This window comes from Mytilus californianus, unplaced genomic scaffold, assembly GCF_021869535.1.
Source record: "Mytilus californianus isolate M0D057914Y unplaced genomic scaffold, xbMytCali1.0.p SCAF_7, whole genome shotgun sequence".
NCBI classification, from domain to species: domain Eukaryota; kingdom Metazoa; phylum Mollusca; class Bivalvia; order Mytilida; family Mytilidae; genus Mytilus; species Mytilus californianus.
Genome location: NW_026262723.1, coordinates 23440798 through 23464358, shown reverse-complemented (window position 1 = coordinate 23464358; position 23561 = coordinate 23440798). Strand labels below are relative to the sequence as shown.

Here is a 23561-nt window from a genome sequence, read left to right as displayed (position 1 = left end):
GAGATTTATAAATATTTTATACGAAAATATAAACTTTATAGTAAAAAAAATTGTTTTTCTTAAAAAAAAATGACCGGACAGAATTCACATTCGCAGATATATGCTTTAAATATATTGAACTGATCGACACAAGTGTTAATATCTCTTTTATTTTACCATATCTGTCCATGAAATTAAGGAATCTTGGGAGATTTATAAATATTTTATACGAAAATATAAACTTTATAGTAAAAAAAAATGTTTTTCTTCAAAAAAAAAGGTGACCGGACGGAATTAACATTCCCCGATATATGCTTTAAATATATTGAACTGATCGACACAAGTGTTAATATCTCTTTTTATTTTACAATATATGTCCATGAAATTAAGGAATCTGTGAAATTAATAAATATATTATACGAAAATATATACTTTATAGTAAAAACTTTGAGCCCAAAATGCTGACTTGAGTGAGTTCACCTGCCACACTAGAAGTTCTGATATTTAATTAGATTACTATCTTATTTTGACACTTGTCGTAATCACCAATCAAGATAAATAACAATGTCATTAAAGTTTTCACACCTGAGACATCAAATAAAAGATGTATCCTGCTCTAAATTCCCACTTCCACCTCCCCGTTGGTGAGCAGGGGGCAGAATAATTCTGGCAGACAGAAGGGGTCGGCTAATAATTTGTTGCCGCAATTTTTATCATTTGTTCTATAGTAATATAAATATTTTTTACTTTTTAGACGGTTTACTATAAATAATAAAATTGAGAATGGAAATGGGGAATGTGTCAATAAAGTTTATATTTTCATATAATATATTTATTAAAAATATTGTAAAAAAAGAAAAGAGATATTAATACTTGTGTCGATCAGTTCAATATAATCAGTGTACATAGGCGAATGTGAAATCCATCCGGTCAACTTTTTTTTTGCAGAAAAACATTTTTTTTTTATTATAAAGTTTATATTTTCATATCATTTATTAATCAATCTCTCAGATTTCTTAGTTTCATGAAAAAAATATTTAAAAAAAATAGATATTAACACTTGTTGTCGACCAGTTGAATATATGTATAGCGTATACCGGCGAGTGTGAAATCCGTATGGTCAACAGTCAGGGGACTTATTGAAATAAGTGATTTTTAAATCACTTATTTAAGTAGCAAATTCAAAGTTTTGTCACAAATTGTGATTTTGTAGTTTTACCAAAATTTTAAACACATAGGTTTAGATAATATCTTTTCATTAGTAAAATTGAAAAAAATGAACTTTTTGCTTCTTTTCAGCAGCAAGGTTTATGCCTTTGATGCAATCATTTAGCTGCAAATTCTATTTTAGTTGAAAAAATGCTATAAAAATGGCTTTACATAATGAACTGATACTTTCTTAACAGATTTTTCCCAGCAGTGGGAGTATTTTTCCTGTAAAATTCAAGGTTTCATCTTATAGATTATGTAATAAAATTCTACTGTTCGCGATCAAAATTTCACTGTTCGGGGGTGTTGAAATTAGTTGGGGTTATTAAAATAATGATACTTAAAGAAGTGAATTTTTGGAAGGAAATTGAGGTATGATACTTAAAGAAGTGATTTTTATGTCATTATCCTAGATTTAGTACAAGGTCATCACCTGACATGATCCGGTCATCCTACAAATGTATCAACACAGACGTTGGTTCTGATAATTTTAGCAACATAATTAGTCCCTGGATCATTAGTATTCTATATTTAAAGCTACAATAAAATTAAATCACTTAGTCTAGTGATTAATTTGTACTACTTAAATAGGTGATTATTAAAGAAAGACAACTCTTACTTCCAATCTTTATGGACATAATGTTACTTGAATCAGTGATTTAGAAAATCACTCATTTAAGTAAGTCCCCTGACTGGTCAACTTTATTTGCTCAAAAATATTTTTTTTCACTTTTTTTGTTTGATTTTCATAAAATATAGTTTAATATCTCTAAGGTCTACAAATATTAAAAAAATCTACCGAATAACAAAAAGTTCTGACTATTTATATCTCAATCGTCCTGTCACTATATGGGCAATCATCCTGTCATTACTAGACATTAGTGCAACCCATAAAATGTCTGTTTTTCGTTTCCGTTAAATGAGCCTCAATTTTTTATCCTCATTCGTCAAATCTCATTTTGTAGGTACCATAAGCGTCCAATGTTTATCCTTAACGTTATTTTAACAAATATTTTACGTCATGTTGGGTACCCCATTGGGCTATTCCAGAAATAGTCTGTCCCCCCCCTATGGAAGACATTGGAATTCCAGATTTTTTTTTCTTGATTTTTTCTAAAATTCCAAACAAATTTTCTGTCTGGACCAAAAAATTCCAAACTTTTTGTCTGCTAGTGCACATGAAATTCCATGTATTTTCCAAAGGGATGAATAATTTCCATATAATTTTTACTGGTAGTCATTAAGATTTTCCAGAACAGAAATATTTTGTGACCCATAATTTCCAGGTTTAAAACACAAGAGTTCTGATTAATTCCCTATGTATATGTACATTTCTGGGGAGGGGGACAAAAGTCTGATACAGCGATACTGGATAGTAGTTTAGAGAATAAATGATATTGATACTATGGAATTTCATTTTGTAGGTTGCACTTTGTAAATACAGCTGTTTCACAGACTGCCTCTTTTGGGGGATACATTTGTATATCATATTCATAGATATTTTGTTTTGTATATGTACTCGTTCCCAGATATGATCTATATGTTTTATCTCTGACATAGAGACAAAAGTCACATAACTTGGGAATGTTACCAGTATAGGTAGATATTTATAGGTAGCGGCCAACTTGAATTCTGAGGAAGACCCAAAATGAAGGGAAAGGGGGGAGCAGTACAGAATTTTATAAGTATAAGTTCAAACTCTTAGAAGTTCTGGGCATGTAAATGTTGAAAATATGCCGCAGATCCCTATGGTTAGACTTTTGAATAAAATAGTTGTGCATATCAACAACTTTCCATTCTAGGATATAATTTTTGTTACAAAACTTCATAGTGAAAGTGGCACAGTTTGAGCTGTCAAGGGGGGTCCTATGGGAAATTGCATTGTCTTTATTTACAGATGTGCAACTTACGATTTTTATCTTGAATTGTTTCATGTATAAAAAACTGTTGAATGTTAATCAGGTGCAAATTTCAAAATGATTGGATTAATAGCATCTATGATTAGCATCACTCAGTGGAAAATTATACCACATGGGAAGAAAAAAATAAAGAAAATTTGGTTTGACAAATATTTGATGCCTTAATGACCTTTTTAAACACATCAAAAATAAATACTGACATCTGATTAGTTTCAGACTTATGATGTAATCAATATATATATTTAGAATTTAATCTGTATTTTTCACCATTAATTAACACCAATAAATTGTGCAATTTGATATCTCCTAAATTTTAGAATGAAATTTAGGGTTTGTCCTATATCGAGATTATAAACAAATGCCAGAACATTTACCAATAAACAGCTAATTGATACATCCTTTATTCAAACACACTTGTTTGTCTTCACAGCAGGAAATTGTCTAATTACCACAATATTGTAGATGAATGACCAGAAATGACCAGCTGTGTACTATGACTCTACTAGGGATTGCAAAATACTATTACACATAGATAGATTCATTTAGATTGTTATCAGAATCAGTGGCAAACTGTTTTACTGACTTTTGAATTTACACACAGAAGATCCCCCCTTTTTTTTAAATTAATGCAAGGCAATGTGAGCTTTTATAAATTGATTATTTGTGTTTAGTGTTTTATTTTCATATGAAAGTATATAACTTACTAAGATAAGAAAAATAAATATAATAAGAAATGACTGATGTTTGAAGAATTAACCTATTTTCAAAAATATTTTTATTGTGTCCTGGAATGAAACTTTAGATGATATTGAATGCAATGTTCTCCTACCAATTGAATAATCTGAAAATGTATTCTCTTAACAATGATGTCTAAAATTTAACACGAGTTTTGAAATTTAAAAAGTTTATAAAAATTCTATACACAAAAAAAATGACATTCTTAAGTCATCCTGTTTTACAATTTACTATTTGTCAAGCCTGCAACTAGAATTCCCCAAGCTAGACATAGCAATCCTTCTCTCTAGTGTCATCAACATTTAAAGGAGTAGGTCCGGTAAGGGCCAATTTTGGCCTCAAATTTCAGGTACATCTGATGAAAGATTTTGGGCACCTTTTAAACACATAAGTGTCTTCTTCAGTCGATTCATTTAGTTGATGTGAAAGATTTCAGCTGATTAAGTCATTAAAGACGGCAAAATTCAAGCTTTATTATATGAAAAATCTATCAAATATGCCATAAAATGTCACTTTTCAGATGTTTTTTGTCAAAAATGAAAGTGGCCGCATTCGTGTTCATTCTCAACCCTTTATATATGTTATGTATTATCATCAAATACAACATACATCTAAATATTGAGACTGAACACAAATGTGGCCACTTCCATTTTAGACGGAAACCGTCTAAAAATTAGCTCAAATTGTAAAATTGTGAAGATTGCAGTAATTTTGCATGATTTAACGATGCTAGTACCCGATACATGTGCATTGTTTTGTCAAAAAAAAGCCCATACTTATGTAACAGAAGTATTCTTAGCTTTTCAATAAATAGCTGAAAGTTTACATTTTAACAATTTTGTAAAACAGCTATATTTTGGGGCCAAAAAGGGGTCTTACTGGGCCTACTCCTTTGTTTTGGGTTAATTTCTTTTTGATTTTAAGTCAATATCTTTGTTAAATATTCATGGAATTTTGCTTAACTGACAGACGCTTCTTCTATACAAAAACAACACCCAGAGATTATTATTCTGTTTCAATATTTCACTGATATAATGGACTTAGTTTTTTTTGCACTAACATATATTGTTTACAAAACTTTGAAATTTTCAAAAAACTAAGGATTTTTTATTCCAGGAATAGATTAACTTAGCTGTATTTGGCAAAATCTCTTTGGGATTTTGGGTCCCCAATGCTCTTCAACTTCATAATTTATTAGGCCTTTTATTAAACTTTTTGGATTCGAGCATCACTGTTGAGTCTTTTGTAGATTAAACCCTGGTCTGGCGTTCACAATTTTAAGCCTGGTATCAATAATGTGGTTTTTTAGACTTCAAAATAACTTTGTCAAAGCATTATGGAATGATTGATATGTTGATTGAATGATTGGTGTTGATGCCACTTCAGCACTATTGTGCTATTTTGTGGCAGTCAGTTTTTATTGGGTGGAGGAAGCCATAGAGAACCATGACATTCGGTAGGAAAACTAACAATCATAGTCAATAATGATTAGAGTTGAGGGCACCTGCCATGTGCGGGATTCAAAACCTCATAGTTGACAGGCTAAATATACAGTAGTTAGAATACTTAGACCTCTTGGGCACTAAGGCCCCTGGAATGATATCAATAGCTTCTTCAAGATCAAGAGTAAAATTTTAAAGTATTTGTTTCATTTTTTATATTTTACAGATAAATGGCATTTTTGAAGTTATTATTTAGATATAGTATTGTGTTAAGGTATTAAGACATCGATAACTATAGAATTTCAAGAACAAGGACAGAAGTTTCTTCTTGACAAAAACATTGCAATTAAGAAAAAAATAGTTGGGTTTTTTTTTGTTATCTCTTCTGTATATTACTGATCGATTAGCTTCTTCATACTTGATAAATACCTGACATTTAGAGTAAAATTTTGAGTTTTCCATCCATTCTACGATAATTTACTAATAAATATTATTTCACAGTCAACATTTAGGTAAGTGAAAGATTTTGAATAACTTTTGTCAAACCTTTGTGAAATTTTACAAAACTTACAAAACTTGGACAGAAGCTTTCTTGTAAATCAAGAAATAGAACCCTGAACAAATTTTGATTAATTTTTATATATAAATAAAATAAAGATAAAAACATATCTTGCAATAATTTAAATTGAAGAGATAAACAGGGTCATATGCAGACGTGTAATTAGGGGGGGTCTCTGCCTTATAGAGCGAGCACTAATCTAATAAGCAACATTTTAATTCAAAAAGACACAAATTTTTTAGTTGACAAGATAAATTAAGAGTACAAATTAAACATCCAAGTATCATTTTCTGTGATTAGGGATAATTTCATAGAATTTGATACAATATCCACACATTTTGGTGCAAATCATATCTCTGGCCTTTCATGGATACTGTGCTATGTAGCAATGTTTTGGTTTTTTCCGGAATTGTATTTATAATTACAGGGAAACCTTCATCAGAGACCACCCCTTTTGTTTTTGTTTTTCATTTATTTCTTTTTTATTACTGTTTAAAATTTAAAAAAAAAAATTAATATCTTTTTTTATTTATTATTATGGTAATTTTACCATGCCCATTTTATATGAATTTTATTGTTTATCAGTAAATTTCATAGTATAGTTTTATATGCAATATTTTTAAAATCTGTTTGTTTTAGGATTTTATAACATGGGCTTTCATATTTTATTGTTAATACTTATATATGTGAATGGATATATGTTGTAAAGTGCTTAGGGTAATTTTAATATTATATAAATCTCTGTTATAAATACTGTATAATAATAATAATAATAATTATAGTTTTTTGATTTGTTAATTTAAATTTGAATTTGAATTTTTGATTTTCTAACTATTTCAACCTATTTCAATAAAATTTAATGTTGAATTAAGTGTTTCATGGTAAGAATTTTGTCCTAAGAATATCAGTTTACTTGTGTGGTTTACATGATGATGGTCATTAATTAGTTCTGCACAGTGAAATATTTTGTAGGAACTGTGATGTTCATACAAATAATTTTATAGCTCATTTCACTAATTCACCAATGTTCTATTTCTTTTGAATCCTATTGATAGGTTTTTATGGGATCAGGCATCTATTGTAGAATCTGTTTTAAAAAGATGCCAGTATTTCCTGAATACTTTTTGAAGTTTTTATGCTTGAGAATGATAATATGTAATGAATGATACATTACATCTATTTTCAACTTTGTTCTTTAAAAATTGGGTGGTTTGAGTTTTTATGAAGATATTGGGATTTTTCAGTTTTCTTTCAAAAGCATTTCATAAAACACCAGTATTTTTCTAAGGATTCATCTTTGAATATTTATGGAATGATTATTGCATTCATAAGTGAACTTTAGCAATAATTTGCATTTTCAAACAGGAAATCCAATTTCAATTACTATTTATTTAGTGGTAGGGATGAGCTGCTAAAAACATCACCATGGTCACTATTTCAAGCTTCATTATATATGATCAAATCTGGAAATTAAGATGAAGGTCGAGTTTTCAACTTGCCTATTTATATCACAAGTGTCTGAAACTAATCATATGTCAGAATCTTTTGATGTGGTAAAACAACAGTTGTAAATGTATCCAATAGAGGTCAAATCAATTATCTCTCTATTAATTTTCCCATAGGCATTCTTACCAGCTATTAACTTGCTGTTTGTGCTTTTAATCCCATTGTTTAAGACATTTTCACCTAATTAACATTAAAAATTTGTAATAATGTAAAACTACATATTTTTAATTTTACACTTTGAGAGTGTTGACCATAAGAGAAATAGGTTTAACAACTTGAGAAAATTGGATATCGCTTGATATCAACTCTTGTTATTTTATTTAATTACTAATAATAAACTTGCCACAGGCTAGTTTATTATTATATTGAAATTAAATAACTCCAGTTGAAATCAAGCGATATAATTTCAATTCTCACTTGTTATATGAAACCTATAAGTACAGCCTTCAACATGGAGCCTAAGCTTACACAGCATAGTAAGCTAGAATGGGCCTGAAAATGACCAGTTTGAAACAATACAGACGAGAAAAACTAATGGCCAAATTGATATACAAAACAATAAATGAAAAACAAATATGAAATACAGTAATAAGCGACAACCACTTAAATTATAGGCTTCTGACTTGGGACAGATATATATATATATATCTAGAAAATATATGCAAGCAAGGTTAAAAAAATGTATGTGCTGGATCCAAATTCTCCTGGGATAGTGGTGTATTTGTCTGCAATGACAAGACTTTATATACACTGGCAAACATATATTGGCTAACAGTTCTTCTAGTCAGGGATTTGTTTGCGCTTAACTTTTAAACACACTTCTTTTGGTTACGGCTGCATATATGTTACTAACTAAGTATAAAATTCCAGTTTTTTTGGCACATTTAGAAAAAAAACAGATAAATTCCAGACAAAAGAAATAAAATCGATGTCTTCCATAGGTATTGCTTCTAATCTTTACACTAAAATTTCCAGACAAATTGACAGCATCATGAAAAAAATTCCAGTATATTTAAGTTTTATAATGCGTTTAAAATCTGGAATTCCAGAAAATTTTGGTAATGGTAAAAAATATTTCCATGGATTTTTTTTTTTACATCTTATGTCTTCCATAGGGGGGGGACAGAATATTTCTGGAATAGCCCATTCCATCCCTCATGGGTAAATTGCAGTGTCTAGCTTGGACTACAGTGAGTGCAGTGCAGTCAGCAATTAGTTTAGTCATTTCAAAAAGAGGCACATTGATACAGAGACGCAGTTACCTTACATGCCCCTATTCTGCACAAATTAAACGTTCGTAACTATTTTTGAAAGCACATGTAGGATATTATGGTACATGATCAAGGCATGATCGTGGCCAACAAGCGCAATAGTGTAAACAGATCATTTTTCACTTGATTTGTCAGCTTTAAATCGGTTTAATTTAGGCTGGATCTATGTATATCTAGAAAATGCTTACACTTACAAATAGGGAATATTTACTTTTCCCTGACAAAAGATAAATAACGCTCAACCGGAAGTACGCTTAATGAGTTGTACAATTAGAATCCGGGTCCGTTCGCCCTGATTTCGGTTCGCCCTAGTACCTGTTCGCCCTAATACCTGTTCGCCCTGAGACAGTTCGCCCTAATACCTGTTCGTCCTGAGTCCGTTCGCCCTGATTTTTATTTTATTATGTTGCATTGTGTGTATATATTTGAATATGTTAAAGTGTATCTGCAATATCGCAGAATATTTATTTATGATGTATATATTATGGTTGTCTTGCTGCTACCAGGAAATAAGTTTCCGTGAATTTCAGGACTACACGGTATTTAAAACAACTGAAGACTAAGTTATCTGTATGTATTTGAATATGTTGAAGTCTGTCTACAATTTCGCCGAATATTATGTTGTATTATTGTTGTCTAGCTGCTACCAGGAACAAGTTTTCGTGAATTTCAGGACTACAACGTATTTAATATAAAACAACTGAAGACTAAGTTATCTGTATGTATTTGAATATGTTGAAGTCTGTCTACAATTTCGCCGAGTATTTATTTATGTTGAGGTCGGACCTCTCTGTCACACGAAATACACATGTACTGTACCATAGTTTATGGGAAAATGCAGCGGTTCTATAATCCACTTCCAGAGAGAGAGAGAGAGAGAGAGAGAGAGAGAGAGAGAGAGAGAGAGAGAGTCACTGGTTAGAGAAACTAGGTACATCTTGTAAAACGAGTATCGTCCTTTTAGTGTGTGTAGACATGCAGGGAGTTATATTTCAGTCAGTGTGTGCAGGTACGCGGGAATTCAGTCTTGTTTTCCAACATAACTGTTTAGTCAGTAATTCTAGTGTTACATGACTTTAGTGGAACTCTCGGGTTTTCTATAATTTCTGTATTAAATCTATCTATCGGTCAAAATATGATATCTAAACATAATTGAAAATTTATTACTTGTATATGTTTTTAAAGGTTCTCTCTAAATGTACAATATGCTTTTAAGTGGTTGTGTAAACGATTAGCTTTTACCAAAACTTTGAAAGACATTACCAAATTTTTCGAAATGTTTTTTTTTTTAAATGACATATAATAATCAATAAATAAAAGAGATATTTTTTAAATGTTAACGTTTTAATACAATTTTGATTTCATCAAAATCATCACATTTTCTCAATATATATAGATATCAGTATACGTATGCATCATCTAAAAATGTTGTATTGAACAATTGTTAATTAATAATTTTAATTAGTTACGGTAATTCAGATTAACATTTTACAAAGATAAAAGATTTTTATCCTTTTCTCACCCTTTGTCACCTGTTAAGAAATGTTTATTGCCAATGATTAACATGTTCTATAATTACAAGTTCCCTCGGTTACAGGGTGATCAGCGTGTCGATGGAAAAGCTTCACCTACAGTGATGCGCGGATGCTGTATCTAAGAAGCTGCTACGTCACGCCGGATAAGAGAATTAAAAGTAATTATAAATTTTAAAAAAAAAGTGTAACAATGCAGCCAAGAATTAAATTAATATAAATTTTGCAAATATTCTGTATTTAACTTTTGATAGATATACATAAATTTTGATAAATATATGTAAATTATAATAAATATATATTTTCTTTTATAAATGTAACATATACATTTCCTAAATAAATATAGGGCGAACGGACTATCAGGGCGAACGAACTCAGGGCGAACGGACGTAGGGCGAACATGTTATCAGGGCGAACGGACCCGATACCGTACAATTAGCAACCACACTATTACTTTGAAAAAAAATATAACAACGACGACCAAGTTTGGTGTGTTGACTGGTATATATTTTTTTTTAATTTTTGTGAAGGAATATAACAATATCAATGGTAGTAAATCGTCGTGTATGGTGTAAATTTAAATATTCAGTTGGAACTTTGTGACGAGCTGGGATGAGTGCAGACAGTAAGAGACATATTCATGATACATACGCATGTATATATATATATATATACAACTCGTCTAAACATCAGCCCAACAATGTTAGATCTGTAAATTTGCTTTCGCAAATTTTTTGTTCTTCCCTCGCCGGGATTCGAACTCATGCTACTGAGATATCGTGACACCAAATCGCCTGCACTGTATCCGACGCGCTAGACCACTCGACCACCTAGGCTTCACAATAATAATGCTTTCGGTGGCCGGGTGTTACCTTTCCTCGTCAGTTTTAATCTAGCGTCGTAATACAGTACATGATATATAAGGCATGAAGATGGAATATATATATATATATATATACAAGTCTAAATTGAAAACAACGTTCAAACCATATGGCAAAATTTGGGGTAATTTGCTAATTTGGATAGCGGCCATTTTGCCTTATCATGACGGCAGCCATTGCAATAGGATTATATAAGCCCCTTAAATAAAAATGCCAATATGCCAATACCTATCTCGAATGAACAATTTGTTCGCATATAGGTGAATTGTACATGTTTTTAGGCTTCTGTCCGTGTACAAATGGACATTGTCTACTCTGAAATCTTTCGGCCTTTTTAGTTTAAAAATCGGAAGCGTAGTCATAGTATAATTGCTATATAAGATCATATAAAATGACGGAAAATCGTAAAATAGCAAGATTCAAAACAGAAATACATATGCAAGAAGATATTGTTCATGATTTGTTCGCATATAGGGAAACACCTTGTAGGTTGAATTTTAAAGTTAAATAACTTTTAACTTACCTGCTTTCTCAAGTTTTCGGCCAAATTCTTTTAAAAAAATGATGATTTCAACCTTCTCATTTCGTAAAAAGTCAAATTTTAAGCATTTTCCCTTAGAATAACACAGCATTTTTTGTAAATATCCGCCAAAGGAAGTTTTTAAAGATACATAAGTTTTAGATACATGACGGAAAAGGACGTGATTATCCGCAAATCTAAAATAAATTATATTTTCAATCTTAAGCTAAGGGAGGTAATTTGATCAAAAGGGACAAAGTCACGTGGTGCAAATCATTTGAATAAAGTACCTTTGATTTTGCCATATGCCTATGACTGCTTTGGATAAAAACCGCAATTTTTATACGTGTGCATGCAAAACAAATCTCTTGTTAGAGGGGTCTAAATACAGCACAAACAACATTTTCCAAAAGACCAAATGAGTAAAAACGTATATTTTAACAAAACGCATTTGACTAGCAGGTCGTACAACTGATGTTCTTAAACCCTGCTGACTGCCATTGGCGATTGCCAAATAAACGGATCACAAGATGTAACAAAACAGATCTTATTATTAAATTATTACCAAAAAGAAAAAGAAAACAATAAACTTGCGGAAAAGATGGTATACCGCAAACATGAGGTGCAAAAATTTGTACACCATATCCGGATTTCGACAATTAATGTCTCTCCAGTGATGTTAGGAATCGAAACGGTATTTGGAAGGCCATATAATTAACCTCAATTTAGGATAGACTCTTGAATTTTGAAAGAGTCGAAATAGGATGAACGGATCATATAAACCCGAAGGCAAATATAATACAAGCCCAAACGAAAAAATATAAACAAGTCTAAATTGAAAACAACGTTCAAACCTACATGACTGCTTTGGATAAAAACCGCAATTTTTATACGTGTGCATGCAAAACAAATTTCTTGTTAGAGGGGTCTAAATACAGCACAAACAACATTTTCCAAAAGACCAAATGAGTAAAAACGTATATTTTAACAAAACGCATTTGACTAGCAGGTCGAACAACTGATGTTCTTAAACCCTGCTGACTGCCATTGGCGATTGCCAAATAAACGGATCGCAAGATGTAACAAAACAGATCTTATTATTAAATTATTACCAAAAAGAAAACAATAAACTTGCGGAAAAGATGGTATACCGCAAACATGAGGTGCAAATAAATATATATATATATACAAGTCTAAATTGAAAACAACGTTCAAACCTATGATTGCGTTGGATAAAAACCGCAATTTTTATACGTGTGCATGTAAAACAAATTTCTTGTTAGAGGGGTCTAAATACAGCACAAACAACAGTTTACAAAAGACCAAAAAAGTGAAAAAGTATATTTTAACAAAACGCATTTGACAAACAGGTCGAACAACAAATGTTCTTAAACCCTGCTGACTGCCATTGGCGATTGCCAAATAAACGGATCACCGATGTAATAAATGGATCTTAATTTTAAATTTAATACTAAACAGAAAACAATAAACTTGCGGAGAAGATGATATACCGCAAACAAAAGGTGCAAAGGTTTTTGTACACCATATCCGGATTTCGACAAATAATGTCTCTTCAGTGATGTTAGGAATCGAAAAGGTATTTGGAAAGCCCAACAATTTACCTCAATTTAGGATAGACTCTTGAATTTTGAGGAGTCAAAATAGGATGAACGGATTATATAAACCCTACGGCAAATATAATACAAGCCCAAACGAAAAAATATAAACAAGTCTAAATTGAAAACAACGTTCAAACCTATGATTGCGTTGGATAAAAACCGCAATTTTTATACGTGTGCATGCAAAACAATTTTCTTGTTAGAAGGATCTAAATACAGCACATACAACATTTTCCAAAAGACCAAAAAAGTATATATATATATATGTCTCTGTGTATATATGATCATATATGTCAGACTCTGGTGATATTACAGTCCTGCTCGTATGTATTCATTGAGAAATGCCATATACTTCTCTTTAAATATCTTATATCTAAATAAGTATCAATATTTTCCACTGGTTTTAGACTCGGTGTTTCTTTTTTCATATTTGCTGGTTTCTGTGTAATGGAGATTGTTCTTTAAACATGCATGTTAATAGGTCTCGGGACAAATTATCATTTTCATGAATTTTTAATCTTTATTTCCACAAAGATTTTTTTTTTTAAATCAGCACAAAAGTCATATAATAAACCTAAATATTGATATAGAGTCACACAGGCTGTTATATGTTAAATAAACAAATTTCAGAGATGTGGCAAATGTCCTCTCACTTGATTTTATCTGTAGTTATTTTTACTTTATTTTCCATATTTGCTGAATATGTATATGTATAAGATTGTTTAAGAGCTCTAACAAACCTCCTCGTAACCGTGATGCAGAGAAACAAACATAAAGGTAACAAAAGTTCAAGGTTACTCACAGAAAATAACATATACTGCAGTATGATAGGTTTTGAGAATAGTGTAGGTTTCCCTACTGTAACAGACACCAAGGGACGGTGCTCTAGGAATTGTGTTATTCACAGTCATCATTGTGTCTGAAGCAGACAGGAAAGCTACACCATAAACTATTTTTAGAAATAATTTACCAGCAGCAGTGATAATTGACTTATCTTCTGTTTTCATAAGCCATATCAGTTTATCCCTTGATTTAAGATTTAGAAAATAAGGGCAACTTATAGTTATTTCTTGAAGTAGTCATATGAATGCGGTCATCGTCAAATTTAACACATTGAAATAGAAAATGATACTCATCCTCCACATCTCCAGAGTTACAACGAGTACAAGTTCTGTCATTTAGGAGAGTACCCTGATACCTTCCGGGCTCAATTCTTAAGTGGTGTGATGAAATTCTGAGCTTTGTTAAGCTTCTTCTCTGTTCAGAATTCCCCATATGGAAACATTTTTTTCTTTTCCAAAATTCGATTTAAACGTAATATAAGTTCTAAGTTTACCATCTGAATACTTTATCCGTTCAGTGTGCCATTAATCTATAAAACATGATTTTTGAATGCATATTAGTTTTGAAGCTATTAATTTTTGGCTACATGATTGATGTCTGGGATAATTTCAAGAACTGACTTCAAAGACCCATACCAAGATGGTTTTTATTTTATAAAAAAAAAAAGATTTTGTGATGTTACGTATACATCTTTGAGAAGAGAAAATCTTAAATCAAGTTTTCCAAGCGATACCAATAATTCAGCATAGATTGAATTATATCATCGCCTTAGCTCAGATAAAATTCCGAGATTTTGCGGATTTTTTTATGAAAACCTAAAACAAGTTTACTAAATTTAATGTGGAGTCGCTCATATTTTAAACTGGAATAGATCTTATCAAATGGTAAAGTTCCATTCCTGAATCTAGCTGAAAATTATTTTAAAGTTCCCCATATTTCAAACCCATAGAGGAGTATTGTTTTATGGCACGATTAAACAATATTAAATACATGTAAACTGGTACTTATCCTTGGATTTAGTGACAACAAATTCTTATACAATTTATAATATGCCTTTCGGACTTTTTATACAGTCCAGTCTGAGCAAATGAGAATGACGCTGATGCACTAAAGCGCAAACCAAGATATTTATATACCGTTTATTTATAGTTATTAACACAATCAACCAACTTATTTTCAAAAGTATTTTTTCACAAATGTGTCTGCCTGCTTTGTTGAAAATCAGAACTTTTGTTTAGTTGGGATTTACACTTGAACACCAATCTTTGCAATACTTTCGAGGATGTTCAGTCTTGTTTATAGTTCATTGGAAATAACTGTAATCATGAAACATCATGTTTAGATAGTATTTAGAAGATATTTTTGCTTTTGAAATGTTTTTGTTAAATGTTTTTCTGCTTTGTATCGATCTGATGAGTTAAACCCTTTTCAACAGATTTTTATAAAATTGAGAATGGAAATGGGGAATATGTCAAAGAGACAACAACCCGACCAAGGAGCAGACAACAGCCGAAGGCCACCAATGGGTCTTCAACGCAGCGAGAAAATCCCGCACCCGGAGGTGGTCCTCAGCTGGCCCCTAAATAAAATTGTGTACTAGTTCAGTGAAAACTCCAAAACATATAAATGAACTAAAATTAAAAAAAAAACATACAAGACTAACAAAGGCCAGAGGCTCTTGACTTGGGACAGGCGCAAAAATGCGGCGGGATTAAACATGTTTTGTGAGATCTCAACCCTCCCCCTATACCTATAGCCAATGTAGAATAAAGGAACACATAGCAATACGCACAATAAAACTCAGTTTTAAAGAAATCCGAGTCCGATGTGAGAATAGGTAACAAAAGAAAATAAGCAAAATGACAATGATACATAAATGAACAAAGGACTATACTTGCAGTTACTGACATGCCAGCTCCAGACCTCAATTAAACTGATTGAAAGATTATGTCTTTGTCATATGAAAATCAAGTACAATCCCTCCCGTTAGGGGTTTAGTATCATACCATCATAAAATATATGAGAAGAACATAAACCGTATCATGCCAACAACTGGTTTTAGAATAAATGTGTTTATTTCCGATGCAAAGACCCTATGAGTGAATCAATATTAATACCAAAATATGCAATCCTTAATGACTTGAAAACAGTATCGTAACTATATCCTTTCCAAATAAGTCTGTTTAAAGGTTTGGTAAGCTTTTGAGGTGAATGCCGACATTTTTGTGATTTGTAAAGAATATTACCATAAAATATTGGATGTGAAATACCTGAACGTATAAGATGTCTGCATGTTGATTTATATTAACGAATAATGTCCTTGTACCGATGATATATAGTTTGTTCTTATATTAAAATGTTACACCATTATCCCAGGTTAAGGAGAGGGTTGTCGCCTTTAAACATTTTTAACCTCGCAACATTCTTTTTGTGTATGTCCCAAGTCAGGAGCCTGTATTTCATTGGTTGTCGTTGGTTCATGTATGTCATACTTGTTTTCAGTAAATTGTTTGATTATAAATTAGGCCGTTAGATTTCTCTATTGATTTGTTTCACTTTTTCATACCGGGGCTTTTTATAGCCGACTTTACGGTATGGGTTTTTCTCGTTGTTGAAGGCAGTACGGTTGCTTATAATTTCTTACATCCATTTCAGTTGAACTTTTGTGGATAGTTGTCTCATTGGCAATCATACAACATCTCCTTATTCTATACAGTTTATATTAAGTAGGAGTTGTCACAATGAGAGGTTAGATCTTAGGACAAGCTGAAGTTAACCAGCCGAAATTGTTTACTAGTAGCATATGATTGAAGATTCATAGTTTTCCTTAAAAAGCATAAGGAATTTTGCTTAATTATATTAGTTTTTTAAACTACCATCTGCTATGTAAACAGGCTCCGTTATACATATTTATTAATAATAATAAGCAAGACAATTAGTTATTTAGATGTTTTAGGTTTAATAAAATAACAGTTCTTTCAGTTCTTTGCCCAGTGATCGGCTTCATTTCAATCTAATAGAAAAAAATAGACCAGTATTTATTAGGTTGTTCAAACAGTTGTGTTCCGCCAAAACTACGCAACATACTGATCTTAGGTCATGAAATTATAACATTAGAGCATATGACAATTATCAGTATAACTACATGTATTTCATCCCAGTTGTATAGTCTGAATGTCGCAAACATTAACTTTTTTTAAAAGATTTGACTTGTATTTTTAACAAATATAACGTTCATATATTTAACTAAAGGTTGTCTTAACTATAAGGGGACGACCATTTGATTTTTTTTTGGGGGGAGGGGCTTTGGAAATGAGTATTGTCTCGTAAGAACTGAAAAAATATAGCCAAAAAAGGAATGAATATGAATATACTGCCCAACAAAATCGTGAATCAAGTTATGTCTTCCTAGGAAGTTATGCGATAGTCAATGTTTAGTTTGTTAAATCGCTAGAAAGTATATAAAATTCATTCGATTAATACAATTCTCCAATTATCATTTGTGACTTATTGTATTCTTCCGTATTGTTCAGAGTATGGTACAATGAGTTTTATCTTACCTCCTATACATTTCTAGGAATATGATTGGTTAAAAGCAACCGCGTGGAGACCGTGTATATTCCATATTGCGTTAGTAGGGTTCCATATTGGGTTAATAGGCGGGGCTTACTTTATTACACGGTTAGTAGTGGTGTTACGTCCCTTTATAAAAACAACACGATGTTGAGGGAAAATCTTAAAAATTTCAACAGACGAAGAAATTGATGATGAGCAATTAAAATAAATTCATAAAACACATTTAAAGCTACCACGTTATTATTGTTGGCATTTGTTTTTGTATAGACCACTAACGGTATTGAAGACTTGATCACTTTAATAGGCCACTAGTCTAAATACCACATGTTAATTAAGATAGTCGGTAAGATAAATTCGTTACATAGTGTGCTAGTGACCTAATACGATATATATGGGGTCAGTAAATTCCATATATATCGTATTAGGTCACTAGCACACATTCGAGCTTCGCCCTCACCCCATATGGAATTTACTGACCCCATATATATCGTATTAGGTCACTAGCACACATTCGAGCTTCGCTCTGACCCCATATTGAATTTACTGACCCAATATATTATATCGTATTAGGTCTGAATTATCAACTATTATCAATACTGTAAATATTTTAACGTTTTATCCTGTCTAGACCGAATATTTTGTTTCAGTCAGTTTCAAATGCGTTTTGTTTAAATATACTTTTTCACGTTTTTGGTCTTTTGGAAAATGTTGTTTGTGCTGTATTTAGACCCCTCTACCAAGACATTTGTTTTGCATGCACACGTATAAAAATTGCGGTTTTTACCCAACGTAGGTTTGAACGTTGTTTTCAATTTAGACTTATTTATATTTTTTCGTTTGGGCTTGTATTATATTTGCCATCGGGTTTATATGATCCGTTCATCCTATTTCGACTCTTCAAAATTCAAGAGTCTATCCTAAATTGAGGTAAATTATATGGCCTTCCAAATACCGTTTCGATTCCTAACATCACTGAAGAGACATTAATTGTCGAGATCTGGATATGGTGTACAAATTTTACCATCTTTTCCGCAAGTTTATTGTTTTCTGTTTGGTATTAAATTAATAATAAAGATCCATTTTGTTACATCTTGTGATCCGTTAATTTGGCAATCGCCAATGGCAGTCAGCAGGGTTTAAGAACATCCGTTGTTCGACCTGTTAGACTAATGCGTTTTTTTAAATATACTTTTTCACGTTTTTGGTCTTTTGTAAAATGTTGTTTGTGCTGTATTTAGACCCCTCTACCAAGACATTTGTTTTGCATGCACACGTATAAAAATTGCGGTTTTTATGCAACGCAATTATAGGTTTGAACGTTGTTTTCAATTTCGTCAGCAAATTTTAGTTCCTCCCTCTGAAACATCGTGGCAACACGGTCACCGCCTTGCACTATGTCCAGCGCCCTAGACCACTCGACCAACTAGGCTATATAGTTTCTTGTGTATAATATGGAGTTTAATATGACGTCCATTATCACTGAACTAGTATACATATTTGTTTAGGGGCCAGCTGAAGGACGCCTCCGGGTGCGGGAGTTTCTCGCTGCATTGAAGACCCATTGGTGGCCTTCGGCTGTTGTCTGCTCTATGGTCGGGTAGTTGTCTCTTTGACACATTCCCCATTTCCATTCTCAATTTTATATAGAATATAGCTTTCGTTACTCAAGTAATGCCTTTCCTCGTCGGCTTTATCTATAGGGTTGTATATTATCGTAAGAAAGGTCATTGACTCTATATGTTATCTAAACGATCTAAAAATGGGGAATAATAATAATAATTTATTTTAATAAAGTGTCACATACTTGTCTACAGATTTTTATACAGATTATATAAAATACATTGCACAACAATAAAATAAGACAAATACCCCACCCACCATAATCCCGAAAATCAAATTCTACACATAAGTTCAAGAAAAATACTGCTTTTAGAAGGATAATGTGATCTTTGTCAACTCTTTGCCTGCATACTTCTGATTACCCTCACATCACTTCCTGAATTGAGCGCATTTAAATGAACATATACAGAAAGGAGAAATGTACATCAGGACGGCAATACCTAGTTTTTTTTTACTTGATTCCCATCGGAAAAACAAACTATAACAACACAGAAGAAAAAGTTTCTTCTGAAGGACTGAAACTTGAAAGATCTTCTTTTCGAGTACAAATTAACTGAAACCAAACAGAACAGAACAGTTTCCTGTACGGCACTTACTTCATATAGTTTACTCTAAATCCGATCGGTCAACCAATAGTGGAACAGACTGAGAATTAAGTCACATATTAATTACATTCGAATCTTTGGGAAATTGCCAGAAGGTGTCTTTATGTCCTGATGTATTTTGATGCCGATCTGTCAACCTTTTATATGGGTCGTTTTAAAAAAATGTAAAATTTTTAAATTGAAAAAGCGAATTCAAATAAATCTACAGTATAAGCCATCATCGTTATAAGCATATCAAAGCAAATAATACTTTTTGAACGACATATAAAAAAAATGCAATCTTAATGATGTCATACAACAACATATTGCAAAGTTGTTTAATAAATGGTGCAAGATTTTGTATATCCTGTTACTATTTTCAAGAGGATTTTCCATTTATTTAGAAAAAGTGTCGATAATACTTTAAGCTGCTTTTTTTATGAACAATAAAGTGGTTTTCAAGATTGTTTGCGATTGTCAATTTTCCATGTTCCATTTCTCCATGAAAAATACCCCCTGAAAATTGGTTTTCATAGGTTGTAAAAATTACCGCCTTGACGCAACGTAAGTCTAAAGATACCAATTCATCAAATTCAGATATTTTTTCTCTTTCTAATGAACACAACATCAAGAACTTCCCCCGCATATTGTTATACTTTTGCCATTTTGTTTTTAGTAACAGGAACGTACGTTTTTGATATATCACCAACTTGAGTTCTATCCTGTTATTAATATTGCCAAATCTAATAAGATATAGATCTCTGATTTTGTTATACTCTGTCTTCGACCCAAGTTACGATAGATCTATATTTTAATTAGATTGCAATATTGTCTATCCTGTTTTCAATAGCAGTATTACAATTAAAGTGTCTGCTAAATTGCGAAGATAAAGTTGTTGTAACCTTTAAATGAGTTCAAATAATCAAACATTTCTTTTAATGTATTTTTTTTTTATAATTATATAATATTTAAAGACGATTAAGGAAATTCAAAAATGGTCTATCTTGTTGCTTAAACAATATAGTAACAGGATGGATAACGTTCTATATTTATGAATGCTGTTATGAAATAACTACTTTTTTATGGGATAATGTTTTTCTTTATTGGTCTTGGGTTTTTTCAAACCATAATTGCACATTTTACAAATATAATATTGCTTTCATTCACAAATTTGTTGGTAACGACATAGACATGACAGAGGGGTGCGCTCTTATTTTTTAAATGTCGTGACTTTTCTTTCTAAACACTGTTATGCAAGAAACGTGTCGGGTATAATTTTTTACTCCTCTACTCGCCAACATGTTCCATTATTCGCATGAGGCAAATGTAAAAAAAAGGCTTTTAAAAGAAAATGAACAGAAACTAGCATTATTCTTTAACTTCACGTTCCGCTATATAAATGATGTCCTCTCACTAAATAATTCAATGTTTTGTGACTATGTGAATCACATATAACTTATTGAACTTAACACAAAGATAATCCAGATACAAAGACGTTTGCTTTGCATCTTGAATTACATCCATAAATTGACAGTAGGTCGATTGAGAGCTTAAGTATACGACGCAATCGATTATTCTAATTTATCTAAATATAAACTTTTCATTTTAATCTATGGTAACATTCTACCAGCACCTTCAGATGGAGTATATACAATATTTCAGGGTTTCTTTTCATAATTTCTATGGTATATGGATAGTATGTACTAGGAACCTATTGAATCAATGGTTCTTAATAGTGAAGTCATAGAAAGATAAAAAAGTCAGAAGACATCAAGGGATAATCAAAAATACAGAAAATCATTAGCCGAAATAAAACTGACATTGCCATGGTATAAACCCAAAAACAATGAAAAAACAAACAACAATCCACAAAACACTACATAGAAAACTAAAGACTGATCAACACAAACACCTCCAAAACACTACATAGAAAACTAAAGACTGATCAACACAAATACCTCCAAAACACTACATAGAAAACTAAAGACTAATCAACACAAACACCTCCAAAACACTACAAAGGTTACTAAAGAGTGATCAACACAAACACCTCCAAAACATTACATAAAAAACGAAAAACCGATCAACACCAACACCTCCAAAACACTACATAGAATACTGAAGACTGATCAACACAAACACCTCCAAAACACTACATAGAAAACTAAAGACTGATCAACACAAACACCTCCAAAACACTACATAGAATACTTAAGACTGATCAACACAAACACCTCCAAAACACTACATAGAATACTAAAGACTGATCAACACAAACACCTCCAAAACACTACATAGAATACTAAAGACTGATCAACACAAACACCTCCAAAACACTACATAGAAAACTAAAGACTGATCAACACAAACACCTCCAAAACACTACATAGAAAACTAAAGACTGATCAACACAAACACCTCCAAAACACTACATAGAAAACTAAAGACTGATCAACACAAACACCTCCAAAACACTACATAAAATACTAAAGACTGATCAACACAAACACCTCCAAAACACTACATAGAATACTAAAGACTGATCAACACAAACACCTCCAAAACACAACATAGAAAACTAAAGACTGATCAACACAAACACCTCCAAAACACTACATAGAATACTAAAGACTGATCAACACAAACACCTCCAAAACACTACATAGAAAACTAAAGACTGATCAACACAAACACCTCCAAAACATAACATAGAAAACTAAAGACTGATCAACACAAACACCTCCAAAACACTACATAGAAAACTAAAGACTGATCAACACAAACACCTCCAAAACACTACATAGAATACTAAAGACTGATCAACACAAACACCTCCAAAACACTACATAGAAAACTAAAGACTGATCAACACAAACACCTCCAAAACACTACATAGAAAACTAAAGACTGATCAACACAAACACCTCCAAAACATGGGTGATCTCCGGTGCTCCGAAAGGATTTTCGAAAGTTTAACGGACGCCATTACAATCGTTATGTAATATCAGTGTCAGAGAAGCCACAATCTCCGTCATCCCTTTCTCGTTCATAACATCACCGAATCAACTTATCACAGAGTTTTCACTTGCCATTAACAGCAAGACGGGTGCCACTACTGGAGCGGGAACTGCTAAGAGTTTTTACTTGCCACGAACAACAAGTCGGGTGCCACTACTGGAGCGGGAACTGCTAAGAGTTTTTACTCGCCATGAACAGCAGGACGGGTGCTACTACTGGAGCGGGAACTGCTTACCCTTCTGGTTCACCTGAGTCCATCTCTGGAGTTTTTCTGGGTTCGTGTTGTTTAATCTTTAATTTACTGTGTATTGTTTTGTAAACTGATGTATGTCTATTTGTCATGATTCTTTTGTTCCCTTCATATAAACTTTTTTAAGGTATATGGATAAAAAAGTCAAAGACAAGAGCTTCTGTCCTCGCATATTCTTCCTTTTTAAGTAATAAAGCGAAATATTTAAAATGCAAAAAATAGCTTTCATACCTCTTAAACCTATAGAATAAATTAATTGAAAGATTATGTTTAGTTGAGGCAAACTGATATTATAATACTTAATTAATAAAAGCAGCTAAAAGATAATTATGATAACTTCCTTAGTATTGAAATCCCACTGAATAACTGTAATCGTCGAATTATCGTGCGAAACATTCTTTACAAATGGAATTAGGTATCTTTTATGTTTTCTATTATGAGCCAGATCTTAGTCATGTATGCAAGGAATTTGCTTGTGTCGTATGTGGAACAGGATCT

The 23561-nt window shown here is 31.9% G+C and overlaps 1 protein-coding gene across 15 annotated transcripts in view; it reads right to left on the bottom strand.

Annotated features, from left to right (window-relative positions):
- LOC127710168 (cell division cycle and apoptosis regulator protein 1-like) overlaps positions 1-8870 on the bottom strand; it is a 65047-nt gene extending 56177 nt beyond the window's left edge. For 14 of the 15 annotated variants that reach the window (XM_052215905.1, XM_052215908.1, XM_052215911.1 and 11 more), the window contains exon 1: positions 8815-8870. The gene's annotated coding sequence lies outside the window, so the exon portion shown is untranslated. Of the gene's footprint in view, positions 1-8808 lie in introns of all 15 variants that reach the window. The other variant, XM_052215906.1, reaches the window with a different exon arrangement.
- Between the last annotated feature and the right edge of the window lie 14691 nt (positions 8871-23561).